At 38.9% G+C, this 15,561-nt stretch overlaps 1 protein-coding gene across 5 annotated transcripts in view; it reads left to right on the top strand.

Annotated features, from left to right (window-relative positions):
* Window positions 1–1,413: 1,413 nt before the first annotated feature.
* The window catches only part of LOC148425374 (alpha-1,3/1,6-mannosyltransferase ALG2-like), a 68,940-nt gene continuing 54,792 nt past the window's right edge, over window positions 1,414–15,561 (top strand). For 4 of the 5 annotated variants that reach the window (XM_088412134.1, XM_088412133.1, XM_088412136.1 and 1 more), the window contains exons 1-2: window positions 1,414–1,534; window positions 4,261–4,319. The gene's annotated coding sequence lies outside the window, so the exon portion shown is untranslated. Of the gene's footprint in view, window positions 1,535–1,634; window positions 1,709–4,260; window positions 4,320–15,561 lie in introns of those variants that run through there. The other variant, XM_088412137.1, reaches the window with a different exon arrangement.

Here is a 15,561-nt window from a genome sequence, read left to right on the forward strand (position 1 = left end):
TTGGATGAAACTATAATGGAATCTTTATTTCCAGTTTGCAACAAAATTAAAAAGAACGCTCTAGACAGACAGTAAAAAAAGAAGAAGAATCTATTCCCTTTTTGAGTTGAACTGACTCTTCATTTAAACATGAAAGTTGCAATATTTTGGTTGCAATAGTTCATATTTTGGTAAAATAGAAGTAAGGGTGCCTCCCAATTTTGCAAGCAGTTTTTGCAAACCGCAAATAGGAAAAGATTCAACCACTACAGTATTTTTTGGACTGGAATGCGCTACAAAATCAGGTATTTTGGGAATTTTCCATATATAGACTCACCATTTTATACAGCACACAGGGTTATGACAAGTAAACTAAACAAACCATGACAACAAAAGAGTAAAACATTTTGCAACTTCAATTTAACGCCCAAGTAGGAAAATATTAACATGCTCATAGCTTTAAACCTACAAAATCAATTTATCTTGTGACATTCCAAAATGATGCATGGCAGGTGTATTGGATGTACTAAATTGTCCTTAGGTGTGATTGGGTGCGTGATTGGTTGTTCATTTCTGCGTGCCCTGCGATTGGCTGGTAACCAGTTCAAGGTGTGTCCCACTTAGTGCACATTCTGTAGTCAGCTGGGATAGGCACTTGCAGGCCCGTGACTCCGGTGGGGATAAAATGATGAATGGATGGATTTTTCCGTGTAAAGAATTTTTAAATTGCCAGAGGCTTGGTTTTTTTCGGCTTGTACAAAAGGACACCGTGGGCATTTTTAACAACAAATCTTTGTTGCAGTTGGATACAACAAATAATTCTCTTAAATTCTAGAGAATTCCTAATTCTCTTATCTTGTTTTTGTGAATTTGGTGTGTTGTGGTACTTAAATGTCCTCAGAAAAACACAAGCATGGCTGTGGTGATGGAACTAGTCAGAAGCATAACCAAATGATTTTCTCTTTCCGGGCTTGAAATGATTATTGTTTCAACACCTTAAGCACTTTCTCCAATTTAAATCAGATTATGGATGATTTGTGCATGTGGAGAAAGGCAATGACGCACAAACAAAGTTAAACAGACAGTGAAAACACCCGTGACTCGTGGTTATCAAGCAGAAAATATGTTGTTTATTAAATAACATAAAATATAAACCAAATGTCATTTTCGGATTTGGGCAAATGTGTGGTTAACTTTTTTTGTTTGTTTGTTTGTTTTCACAATAACAGGGATATGAAGCTCAAGCAGGCATTGGTACACGACAAACACAAAATTAAAAAAGCCACTCAAGAACACTTAAAAAAATCCTAGCATCCAATGAAGAGGCGCGTATTTTTCTGACAACGAACTAATTCTGGCCAATGACGAGCGCTGGTGGGCGGGGAAAGCCTTGACGCACTGAGGCTCGTGATTGACGCAAGCTTTGTTGCTAATTTTAGCACCTGGCAGACGGAGGCAGGAGGTTGAAAGGGAGTCCATTCATTGTACCGGGGCGGGCCCTACTATTTCAGCGGCTCAATTGTGAAGCGGCCAAGCCAAATATAGTCGTAGACAGGTATTTTTAGCCTCCCCGCGTGTCCCCTTTTGCATTCGAGCGAGGCGATACGGGATACCGACTTGTTGAAAATTCAAAGTGAACGCACGCTCGGTTTACAGTCAGCTGACGCTGCCGCTGCCGCCACACTCGCTAAAAGCAACTGGACAAAAGCGAACGCAGCAGCTGTCGAAAGTAAATCTCGCCACCCTTGAGTGTCTCTGAACGGGGACCGGTGTTGGGGAGCGCGGCTCCGTTCTTTGGGCATGTCGCGCGGTGAGCTTGGGAGACGCGCAAGCGGCGGCTTGAGCGACTCAATGATGGTCGGTGCTTCGAGGAGGGAAGCGTCTGTTGTCAGGTTTGAAGCGCGCAGACTGCTCCCAAAAAGTTACGTGGTATTTGTTTTGGGGGGAAAACCTCACACTAAATAAAATGGAAAGAGGGCTGGGTGATTGTTTTTGCGATTTAACACACCATTTCTCCCCAAGGTCCTCTTCCCCTGTATTTTCGACAATCACAAGCAATACATTTTTCTATTACAACAGACTACTGCATATCATATATATCATTTTCATGGGCTAAGACGCTAAAATTCAAGCAAATAAACTGTTCACTATGTCAACAAAATTCCACTCTACACGTGTGGCATAAAAATGTCCATCCAATCTTCCATCCACTTTCTATAGCCGCTTATCCTCACTTGGGTCGCTGGCAGAGATAAACACAATTTGTTTGGTATACACCTACTATATATATATATATATATATATATATATATATATATATATATATATATATATATATATATATATATATACACACACAGAAGAGGCACTCAATGGACGTTCACATAGGGCAAGTTCCTTGGTGGAGGGCAGTAATTTATGTGAGAAGTAGGCTATACTGTACAGTATACCACACGTTTACCTAAGCGGCAGAAAAACAATGCTAGTGATTTGGAAGATGGCAGGCAACATACATGATCACTATGCTGGGTAGGATCCCCATTGAAGTCATACACAACATCTCTCAAATATTTCAGAACAGTGAATACGTGGCAGAAAGGTAAAGGTATGTTTGAGTGAAGTCTGAAGATGCGTATAAAATGCCCTGTCAGCTTGATTTGATCTCATCTAAACTTCTCATCTTGATATTTTAGAACTTGCTGTTCTCTAAAAGAATATTTGACGGCAACATTTGATAGACAAATTGACCAATGCATTTGAGGAATACCCACTTCTGTGCTTTTCTGTGACTGTCTTTCCGGTGCTCTGTCGCAACCTCCTGGTGACATTCTGTGACTCAGTGCTCAGTGGCTACTTCCTTGAAGTGTGTGTTGTTGATTATTTGTTAGGTTTCATCATTAGCCATAGGTTTAGCAAAAATGTATAAGTCCATAGGTGCCAATTGTTGTGAGTCAGATACCCCCCACTTCAATGTGTGTCGTTCAAGCATGCAATGAAAACTCCAGAAATTCAATATGCATTCTTCAGAATTGGCTAAGCTTGGCTGTGACACACTTTGTAAGAGTGTGTGTTTGCACGATTCGCATCGGTCATGGTCTTTGCCTGCTGGATTGTGACCCAATAATTTTCAACCAAGGCACACTTAATTCCAGATTTGACAGTCATAATCTTTTGCATACAATAATGACGTATAACCACACAATTTGTCCACTGATTATGACCACCTTACATATCTTGATTTCTCTCATTAAGGCATATGCATAGATCACATGTCCTTCTTTGGTTTGTCGTGTTCTTTTCTGCTTGCCTGAAGAGTTGTAAAGAATTTATTAGGACACCACATACAAGTTTTTATAAAAGGCTGGCTTTATTTTGTAAAAGAGCCTTTTCATGTTTGTACTTAGAGGACATCTGCGCAAGCATGACCCTGCATCAGTTCATGTTCTTTCCCCGAGGCATGTCTCGGTCATATAGAGTCAGACTTTGTTTGTGGGGCACAATTCGTTAATAGTTTGTGTATTTCACCTGGATCCTCTTTAGCTGCCTCACCGGTAACCTTGCCATGATGACGTGTAAATCCAGATTAGCCCGCACCATTATTCCGCCAGACCTGTAGTAGAGTAATATGAGATTATGACCATGTCCTTAAAATAGAATAAAATGTGCTGGTAATGAACAGTGTTCCCCTGCGTTGAAAGTCAGCCAGGGGTTTTACGCACACAATGTCGGGTTTGTTAATTGAAAAGCCGTTGATCTGATTTGAACGTGCTTGATCAAACTCCAGTTTGGATTTTCCATTATTTCTCTCATGTGAAGCCAAAAAAATGGAACATTCAAAAGGTGATTTAACATTCCTTAATAGACAATCCAAATCCAATCTAATCCAGATTTATTTATAGAGCGCTTTTTCAAACAACAGGGTTGACCAAAGTCTTGTAAAGTATTTTCAAAACAGAAACGTGAGGTGTTAAATTTTTTGTTGATAAGATGGCAGTTTTATTTCCTCATTGGCCCCAAATGGTTCTACACGCAATAATATTCGATTTCAGCCATTTTCTACTGTGCATGTTCTCATTAGGACCAAGGGTGAGCTGTAACACTTGACAACCGACTTTGGGGTAGCACATACCCTTGGAATGGTTGCCAAACAGTAATTCATGCAAGACTCCCACATATTACAGATTGAAAGTCACATTTTTTGAATGTGCAAGCAAGCGTTAGAACTGTGAAATATGGCAAAATACATACCATGCAAAAAAACATTTTTTTTTCTTTTCACAGGTCATTTGGACTGGACTTTCATTGGAGCGGGATAAAAGTGAACTTCACTGAAAAGCGTGGTGAGTTCAATTGTGGCCCGCATATTGTCACAGGTCAAATCTATTTCCTTTGCAATGAATAACATCCATACCTCAATCCTTGCCAGCCTAGTAAAAAGTTATTTTTCATGTCTATAGGAATTGATGACAATAAATTAATACCTTGATGTGAATGACAGTTCATTCATTCGTCAGTTGTTATTAGCCATTGTATCCATTTAATGCACTAATTTAATTCTGTGTGGATATGTATTAAATATGTGAATATTTGTGAGTAGGAATTAGGCATGTCCAATTGTTAGCTGTCAACCAGGTTTGACTGCAGAGTCGCTATCTTCCAACAAGATGTTCTACTCCTCAGTCTAGTATCGGACACATTTGAATAGATTTCTTATGTCAACATTTGACAGCTTTAATGCTTCGCAGAAGAAGGAATTGGCTCGCCACAAAGATATACTGGGATGTTCCGCCAATTACACTTTCTAAGTAGGCCCATTCTTTTTTTTTTTTAATCCATCACTCACTAAGAAAGCTGATGTCACAACAATTTTTAGTTTTTAAGTATAAGCGCCTTGTCCTTTGTTGGTATCACAGCTCAAGGGTATACTTTGATGGGCACAGCTGGCGGCTTTGGTGTCTCTCTAAGATTCTAATTAATGACAGTGTGATAAATCCCTTTTTTTTCATGAAATAAATTGGTGACCGAATGAGATTGTGGGGAGTTGTATTGATGTAGGTGATATGTAGTAGCAATATAATGTATAATATCAACTTTAACATTTCATTGGTTGGTAGCTCAAGCAAGATGGTGTGTTTTCCTTGAGAAGGGGTTTTGGAAATGGCAGGACTCCACCCAACAGGGACGTTATGTTCTTCTCAATCAAAAGTGATCCTATTAACACTAACATTCAAAAAAATAATTTTAAATGTATTAATAAATACCTGGGATGTTTGGACTCCAAAAAAAGACCAAAATAACTAAAAAGAAAAATTGTGTGGGATGTCTCATGAGATTGAGTCAAAAGAGAACGAGACGAGATTTCTGAAAAATTTGTAATGTCAAATAATGCTAGTCTAGAAAGTGGTTTCTTTTTCCTGAGCAGACTGCATGAAAATTAATGATCTAGTGTGCAAATGTTAATGTAAAGGGAAAGTCAGGCTCATTTTTCAGCTGCAGCTGAGGTCTTTTCTCTAACTGAATGAAATCAGTCACGTTTAACTTGATAACAAAATGCATAGAGCTTGTGTTTGCAAACTGTCTTAGCCACCAATTTTTGACCGTTTTTTGCTCTCTCAAAAAAACAAAATAAAGCCATACAGGCGATATGAAAGTAATTGGAACATCCTCTATTTCTGTAGGGCTGCAGCTATTGAGGATTTTGGTATACGGATAACAATAAATAACTCTCTCCCCTTAAATTTTGGTCAATGACCTGAAGTGACAACAAACCCACAGAACACACATTTCAGTCAGCCTGTTCTGTTCAAAAGTGATCCAAAGGAGGGGCACGAGTGTCAGGCCGACAGCATCAAAGTCTGCCGTCATTTATGTCTATTAAACTGCCTTTGAAAAGTAATCCAACTACTCTTGCAAACCTATGTGGCGCACGAGGGCTGCTAGCTAGTGGCCAATTTATGCTAGATGCTGTGCTAAACTCTGGCAACAGGCACTTTACAACAAAATGTCAACATAATTTAATTGTTTTTATTTTGCACCCTCAATAGGTAATTGATTGTGAATTCAAAACAACTTTGTGCTCTTTATATCGAGAGTCACGATTCGCGACTCACTCCTGGAGCAACAGTTTATGGAGTAGAAAAAGTTAAGAGTTTAAAAGTTAAAAGTTAAGTTTCCGCTGTCGGGAAAACTTCAAAGTAAAAGAAGACCATGGCATTTATGTAATGCAGCATAATAAAATGCAGCGTAGCGTCCCTTGTACTCCATTACAAAAAAAAAAAAAAAATACTGTACAGCACGAGACCTTTTACTAGCTCTTGCCCCATCCCTAAATGTTTGGGATTTAATGATTAACAATTCCACACAATTTGTTTGAACGCTCAATGATCATCCCAAGTAGTCCAATTTGCGGCTTTGGCTTGATTAGAATTAATTTGGCTTTGTCAGTACCAAGTACAATTTTAATGTAGTGCGAGAGAAGTGTTTTGCACCTACGCACTATTCAGTCGTGTCAGATTTACGGCCAGGACAGTTTCCTCCTTCAGACCAAGAGTCAGTTTGTGAGCCGTTCCAGCATCTTAGCAGCGGACACACAGCACCAAGATGCAGTGAACTCTGGTTTATCGCAGAGCACGAGTGAAAAGTGATTGTGTCACTTTGAATGAGGCCTCTATGTGGATTGGCCAAAGCGGCAGCACTCAGCACTCCGGTGACACCGGAGAGCGAGAGAGCACAGACAGAGGCGGAGGGGGAAACAGAGGAAGGCTTTTATCTCACTGTCACCAAATCTACTGCAACTGTACGTCAGAGCACAAGGAAGAGGAGGGCGTGCGGGGGAGGGGGTTACCGTTGCGGTGGCACATTGCTCAATGGTGGCATTCTTCCTTTTCCGTGGACGCACACACCCCGGGGGGAATCCCCCACCCGGGATTGCCCAAGTGGAGTAACGCAAGCCACCCTTGCCTTATCAGCCCAGTGCCCAAAGACAGGAGAGGGGCGAGAGGTGTTTCCATGAGCCACGACGCAGGCGGACGTACAGTATACCGCACTGAGCCATTAGTTGATGCTATCGCATGTTTTGGTGCTTTCCTCACCAGGGTGCATTTCCACATGGAGTGATGCAAAGTCTGCGTAATGTTCCGTCGTCTTCTCCCCTCGCTTGTTCTTTGGCAGATTTATCACCTTTCTTTATTGTTACGCTGGTAAAATCTAGCCTCGTGAATTAGTTATTCAAAGGTTGTGTAACAGTGTCAGAGAGACCTCCCCCGTCCTCCCACTTTGGGTGCACACCTTTCTCTTCATTGTTTTTGCATACATATGGAGTTTATGAGTGTATTGAAGTTAAAACTGCCACTGGGCAGATTTTACCTCATGCCATGGCTTCATTTGCATTGTTTAAAAGAGTTTATTCAAGGAATGTCATTTTTCCTATCGAACGATTATCCTGTATCTTAATACTTAAAATTGGGACTGTATTCACTGTTTCATGTTGTGGAAACAAAACAAAAATAAAATATGGAGTAAACTAAAATACAGCTGAAGATTTAGCTGTCCCAAGCACTGCATCTGAAAAGTAGCATTATTTACCTCATCTGTCTCAAACAAATCTTAGACTAATATTTGCTTTGAATATTTGCTTCACTTTGCTCTGTATTTCCTCAAATTATGCATGCCAAGCAAATGAAGGAGAACCTCAGGCTCAGTGATTTAAAGAAAAGATTGGTTTGCGATAGTTCTGACAAATGCTACAATCTCAGGGCGGCTCAGTGATTGAGTGGTTCGCACGTCTGCCTCACAGTTCAGGAACCCAAATTCAAATCCACCTGGCTCAGGCCTTCCTGTATGGAGTTTGCATGTTCTCAAGCACGCATGGGTTCTCTCCGGGTACTCCCGCTTCCTCCCACACTTCTTGATTTTCTTTAAACTCTGGTGCACAAGTCAAAGTGTAGTAACATTTACAAGCATGATTCAAAATTACATTATACCATGATAACCTTAAAGGCTATTCCGCCAATAATTCTCAGGCTCCATAAATGCTCTGTAGCCTATACTAATTTTGTACGCAAATGTAAGAGTATATACAGTAGGCATTTTTTTTCCATATTTTTTTAGAGGCTTAACTGCTTTAAATTGAGACTGAGGACTGCCATGATTACAGTTCGTATCCCAAAATGATAAAGTGTTTACTTTAGACCAGTGCTTCTAAATTGTGTTTTTCAAAGCTCCCCTAGGAAAATCTTCCACACTCCGCCCACTCCATTCGCTGACTATACATTAGATTATCATCTATAAAAATTGTATAAGTATACCCAAAAGAATATCCTTTTTAATATTAACAAAAGAAAAAATGCTATATAAACCAAATTTCAACAACTGTTAACTACTTTTTTGTCCAACAATGTTTTTAAAGGTGACAGTTTAGTCCAAAAAAGAGGAAAAAAAATAACAAGTGCTGGGTTGTTATCTGGATTCTGCAAAGCATGGTGATGAGCAAATCATCAGGAGTGATGGTTGAGGGGAAACATCAAAAACAGGCTGGATTGTAGCTCTTCATGATTGCACTTGGCCACCCTTGGTTTGGTTGGTTACCAAAAGCAGAACTTGAAGCAATCTTGCTCTTGAGCAACGGCAACACATGGTTGGATGACACTTTTAGAGGTATTACCAACCAACCCTAAATTTGCGGGGGCACGGGATAGTCTTTGTAAGGGAAGACCAGTGAGTCACTACTGTGTACGCAGTTGTTTAAAGGGCATTTTCAGGGAGACTGTAGAAAGGGGAACACACATGACATTGTTTTGTTATTGATGTCGAAACACACAACTCAGCCTCCCACTGAAGAGGATGGTGGTGACCTTAACGCTTATGTGGTATTTTGGTCCATTTTGGATCTTCTGATGATGCAGTAGAATGCCACACACTAACCGTTACATGTTGTCTGGCTGTTGGTACACTGAAGGGAGTGAACAACTTTTAAGTTAGTGAATCGATTATTAGCTGTGGTTGAATGAAAAACTACTCACACTCTGTTCACTGTGATCTATTATTTACAGTCATAATTAAAGCACGGTGTTTATTTATTTATTTTTTTAAGGTCAGCTCGGTTGGATGAGTGGTCAGCACGTCCGCATCACAGTTAAGAGACCCGAGTTCTCTCCGGGCACTGTGGCTTCCTCCCACACTCCAAAAAGAGGCATGGCAGGTGTATTGGACACACTAAATTGTCCTTAGATGTGGTTGGGGGTGTGAATGGTTGTTGGTCCCATTGTGCCCTGGAATTAATTGATAGGCGACCAGTTCAGGGTATCCTCCGCCTACAGCCCGGAGTCAGCTGGGATAAGCAGCAGCAACCCTGCGAACCTTGTGAGGATAAGCGACTCTAAAGATTGATAAATGGATGGATGTTTTTTAATTGTCTTGTTCTATTTTATAATCTCTAACTTTAGGCTTTCTGTATCTTGATTCGATCCATTTTCATTCATTGGGCTCCTTGTGCGCTGCCAAGGGGGGAGCAAATGACCCCAAAAGTGTTAACATTTAGGCTTAAAAGTTAACATTTGTTGAACTTGTACACACACACACACACACATATATTTGTTTATGTTAAAATGGATACTCACATTTTTAAATAGATAATGATCTTATTAACAGTCACGGGTGATTTTTTTTCTCTTTCCTAAGAGGGGTTTTGCAAAATATAGTTGAGAAGCACTGCTATTCAGAAACTGTGAATGTGACCGTCTACAGAATTTACTAATGATTTTCAAGCTACTGTATGTTAAATGTTAGTCAGCGCCCACACTTGCTTTCATTTTAAGGGGCTCTGATTCACCTAAAATAAAGTCCAGCTGTTTGAGTAGTGGTTTGATGACGTATTTGTAGTATTTTTCAACACAAGCCATGATCCACAGAGAGCTTCCACATCAATACAAATATAATTGTTCAAAGAAATCCGTCTGAAGAACAGTACAAACGGTTTTCTAAGGTATTAAATATACCAATGAACACAGTGAAGGCAGGCATCATAAAGTGGGGAAATAGATTGAGCGTGACATGGCTATAGGAGGCACGGGACACCTTTTGAATGTCAAATCAGTTTCACCACAATTCATTCCACTCCCCCAACTCCAGCCAAAGTTCAAGTATTGTCATCATAGAACTGGCTTATCTTGTTGAGAGCAATGATGGGATTTTCAAAGTCCTTGTTTCACTCGGCACATGGTATTCAACACAAAGAATGTTTGTCATTTTGACATCGAACAATGTATTGAAGCTAAGTATGTGACTGCTTGGTTCTGTTCTTCCCAGTACTGTAAAACAACCTCAAGGTATACCCCAGACCACTCTTTCCTGCCGCACTATAAACTGGACCCTTTTACAATACAAAAGGAACAGATAGACTTTTGTGATCGGCCTCTGTGTGTTCTTAATTGAACTCACAGCTGTCAGTTTGTTTTTCAGTTTTTCTGGTATGAGGATACCCTTGAAATAGATTCATAGTTATCAATTTATCACTAAGTTTTCTATTATTGCAGACAGGGTATTTTGTGCAATGTTTTAATATGAGTACTTGATCACGCAACGATGCTAACCCTTAATAAAAGTCATTTGCTTTTGAAAAATGTGTGGTTAGAGTTTAATGAAACTATTTTAGCAACTTCCCTACTTAGACCTTATAAAGCAATTGATCTTAGATAACTATCCTGAATTTTCCCTTACCCAAAAAAAAGAAGATAGTAAAATCCAAGTTTAACAATGAAGAAAAGAACTAGCTTATCTTTTTAATAACATGCAATAAATGTTGTGTCAAATTTTGATCTCACTTTCATCCCAAGCATAGCTTGGTGGGGTGTCTCAAAGCAGCCACTCAAACCGGTCCACGACACATCCTTCAACACAATCTCAGCAAGTTGAACAAGCGGTTAGTGTATCAGCGAATGCATTTAGTTGATTACGCGCTTGGATAATTACAGCTCTCTACCTTTCAATTGTCACATTCCAATATGTCTTGCATCATAAGGGCCACACTTTCTTAATTCTGGATGTTTATATGCAGCCGCCGGCAACCCTCACTTCAACTTTAATATACAGTGTGTGTGTGAGTATATATATATATATATATATATATATGTATATATATATATATTATATATATATATATATATATATATATATATATATATATATATATATATATATATATATATATATATATATATATATATATATATAGGTTTTCAACTATTTAACTTTTTGTTAAGTATTGTTCATAAATCCACCTGTATTCATCGATAGGTCTGATGCCTTTGGTGAGAATCTACAATGGAAACAGTCATGAAAATAAAGAGGTCTCATTGAATGAGATGTGTCCAATTTTTGACCTGTAACTTTCTCACGCCGACCTGAAACACCCATGAAGGTTATGCTGAGGTTGCCATTTTTTTGTGTTGCAAGTGACAGTCAGACCACATTGGTACGCTGTCTTGTCAAAAGCAAAAGTAAAACTAAGATGCTTATTTTGTGTTAGCACACCTTGTAGTAGCAGCTGGATAGTAGTTAATTTGTGTGAGTCAGGACAGCCCCTCCCAAAAATGATTGCACTCAATACAGTAATTGTTTAGCATGGGTTTTGTGCAGTGGGCTATAATTACTTATACCTGTACAGTACTTTTCACTGGAGCTCATCACATAGTATCTTTTGTTAAGACACCTGCTGTTTTTATATTTGCAACAATGGTATAACATCTTTAACTGTTTATTTCAAGCCCAACATCAATTTTGTCTTTAAAATAAATGAATGAAAAGCTTCTATAGGTTTAATGAGACAGAATGCATTTACATATGGTTAACTAGAGGTATGTACAATTCAGAGGCATGGACAATTTAGCTCAGCTCCAGGCACCTTACGTAGGTTATTTGCCTGTATGCACATGCATTATAGCACTGGTTTATTCAGTTTCTATGGCTGGATAATTATGAACCTTTTATTAATCTGGGAAACAATTTTCAGTACGTTGCTATGTGACCCTCTCCAAACTATAAGAGGCACAGTGGATAGACAAAAAAAGAAAAACAGACACTAGACATATGGGAAAATGCACTGCCTATCGGGGCACTAAAGAACAACAATTAAGTGATGAGTGACGTGTGTTTTTTTTTTTTTTAATTGACATTTTTTTTTACTTGATTGACGTTAATTTTTTCGTCTGAGTTTTTTTTTTTTTTTTTGTGTAATGTCAAGCGGGTGATCAAAATAGCTAGGTGATCACCAATAGCCCGCGGGTGATGCATTTAAGCACCCTTGCTACTTCATATAGGCATATGAAAGGAGTTGGACTACTTTCAAAGGCATTTCAGTAGATGTCAATGACTGAACACTTTGAACACGCTGATATCCTGACAGTTGCTGTTCCCACTGATCACTTTTGAACAAACCAGGCTGGCTCAAATGTACATTCTGTGGTTGGAATCAACTAAAATTTATGGAGTGGTCTAAAATCGTAGTTTATATTTATGTAAAAAAATGACAATGAAAAATTATTAATGTTGTTTAAAATTAAGTTGAAATGTGTTTGATATATTTATTTGTCACCAAGCAAACCTTTTTTTTTTTTTTTTTTTTAATCTGAATATCAAAAACAATATCTGCAGCCCTACAGGAGAAATATAGCCTGCTCCGATTACTTTCAAATCACCTATGGCGATATTTTGGTTTTTCGGTTCAAGAAAGGGAAGGTACAATATTGGCAGACAAGACCAAGACCATTTGTAATCACAGAAATAAAATTACGCCATATACTGCAACTAACATGAGCTGTACAGTATAGTATGCATTCTGTTAAACTATTCAGTAAAGAGGAAATTTCTCAGCTGCAGTTGAAAAATGAGCTTGACTCTCCATTTATGTTCACATTTGACTGCTGCCTAAAAAAGTAAAAGTAAACTGTTTTGAAAACTGAAAAAAATCATATGAACAAAAATCGCGTTTCGTGGACTCAATCCTGTGAAACATCTCGTCACGTGGGATTTGTGTCTTGTTCTATCCATAACAGATACAACATATTGTAAATGACTATACTTTAAAGCAGGGGTGTGCACACTCGGTCCACGAGGGCTGGTATCCTGCATGTTTTCCATGTTTCCTTCCTCACACCTTATTCAAATGATCACCCGATTAGCAAGCTCAGCAGAACAACCCTGATCATCTGAATCAGATGTGTCGGCAAAAAACAACTGAAAAACATGCCGGATACCGGCCCTCGAGGACCAAGTTTGGATAACCTTGCTTAAAAGTACAATACATAACTGTGTCTCCCAATTCTGACACTTGAATGTCATTCAAGCTAACTCAATTTTGGACAGCGACGACCTGAATTTGCAAATTCACAGATAAGGAAACAGTACACTCATCTGCGGCCAGTGGTTTCTTCCCCCTGTGGGTTTGATTGTGAAACTCCCAGAAATCCTTCGTGTGAAATCAGTAAAAATAAAATTCCATAACGATAGTCCAGGATGGAGGAGTGCCAAATTGTTTCTACTGATGCTCAGCCAGCTGCATACCTGCAGATCAAGTACTTAGCTTGCCACTCCCCATGACTCTAACCACTCATTTATTTAGCGGGAATGCAGTGGCCATAAAAGCAGTTACAAGTTGTTGCTGACATCCGATGTTTGCAAAGAATCCTAACGTTAACTCTAATTTTCATCATCATACAGAATCGGAGTGAGGTTTGATCAGTTTTCCCAACAAAAGGCAGCAGCCTAGCAGAGGCCGTAACCTTTTTTTTTAATTTTTCATCTTGTGACTAAGTGATGATACTGTAAATACATAGAAAGTTGCATCCAGACACTGCTTGTTTTGTATGGTAAACCTTGTTGCCCACATGGGCAAAAATAAGTGCTTCTCGCCATCATCTGTAACAGCTCATAATCAATATTTATCTAATTACGATGACAAAAAGAAAAGGTCAATACTTCTGATAGTGTTAAGGTCTGAAAAGAAGACTATGCTGGACTTCTTATTCCAACTCTGCTCACTCAAATGATATTCCTCAATGGACTGTCATAGATTCTTTGTGTTGCTACAGAAATAAACGTCGGCACATATAGAGTGAGTTTATTGCCTACTTGCTACTGGCGGCTAAGACTCGGGCTGCTTTATGTTACTCTGACTCACTGTTGTGGTATTACAAGACTTGGTGGACCAGTGCAAGCTTGTTGGTGCTTAAAATGTCTTCTTACAAATCCTGTAACTTAACCTCGAGATCGACCCTTGTAGTCACTCTGCAACACAGTTTTTTTGGAAACAGTTCAGACAGTGAACATTATTGTCTTTGTAAAAATGGATTTTAGCATACTGTGTAACTGATTTGGAACATTTTATTTTCCCCATGTCTTTTGTTTTGGCTTCTTCTATTTTGCCACACGACTGGAAGCCTAAGCGCAATGCCTGTTGGTTTGGCTGAGTTCCAGTGTGATGTTATTGCTCACTTTGGCGTCACTGGGATGAAAAACAAAACCAAAGATCCGCGACTATTTTTAATTTTAGAACCTAATTAGTAAATAAAAGCGGCAAAGCCACCATGCACATATCGTTGAATTTAAATATTTGAAATGACAAATATCATGATAAATATACTTACAAACAAACTCATGGAGCTAATTGCAATAAATAAACATTTCTCCCCAATTACTGTTGCTTATTTCATATTATTTAGTGGAAAACAACAAGAACAACAAATGGAACAATGCCACACGTGATGCTGTACTGCCCTCACCAACTTTGTGGAAACCTTTTCAGTTACTGGTTCAGTCATCGTTTTTCAAATTAAAAGCAGATGTTTGCTGATGTCTCATTTTGAACAAACAGAAGATAAACAGTCTGCTTTCACGAAAGATGACATCTGAGGAATTTTTCATTTTTAGGTTAAATAAAGACTCCAAACTCAATTATAGTTGTTGATTAATTTTGCTAACTGACTTAATGGCCATTCCTTCCCCTCATTTGAATTAATCCATGAATTTTGACAGCTCAAAATCTAACATATCATACGTAATATCACAGTACAGCTGTACCACCCTCAGGTCAGCGCAGGACAAAGCTCTAAACTCCAACTCACCTTCACTTCACTGCACCACTCGCCTGACTCTAAATTACACCTGTCCGGTTATCTGAGGAAATCCTGTGTTGACTTCTCCTTAAACCTTCCATTCACTCCTTCCTCTGTGCTCTCTTTCCTTTTTCCCTGTCTTTTGTTTCCCCCCTCCTGGTCCTTCCCTCCGTGAAGGGGAACTTCCACTGCAGCCTCGTATCCAGGAACAGGCTTCCACTGTGGAAACAGCCACATAATACTGCTCGAGTGTACTTTCCAAATGGGGGCCAGGGAGAACACACACGTGCACATGCACACACACTCACCCCAATTACAGTGGGACAAGTAAATGCCCCTGGCCACTATTTTGAATTGGCATGGTATCTATGGACTGTCTGACAAAGACTTGGGACCACAAAAAAACATATATATATATATATATATATATATATATATATATATATATATATATATATATATATATATATATATA

Source organism: Hippichthys cyanospilos, chromosome 3, assembly GCF_059441005.1.
Source record: "Hippichthys cyanospilos isolate Australia breed blue-spotted pipefish chromosome 3, RoL_Hcya_1.0, whole genome shotgun sequence".
Taxonomy (NCBI): Eukaryota; Metazoa; Chordata; class Actinopteri; order Syngnathiformes; family Syngnathidae; genus Hippichthys; species Hippichthys cyanospilos.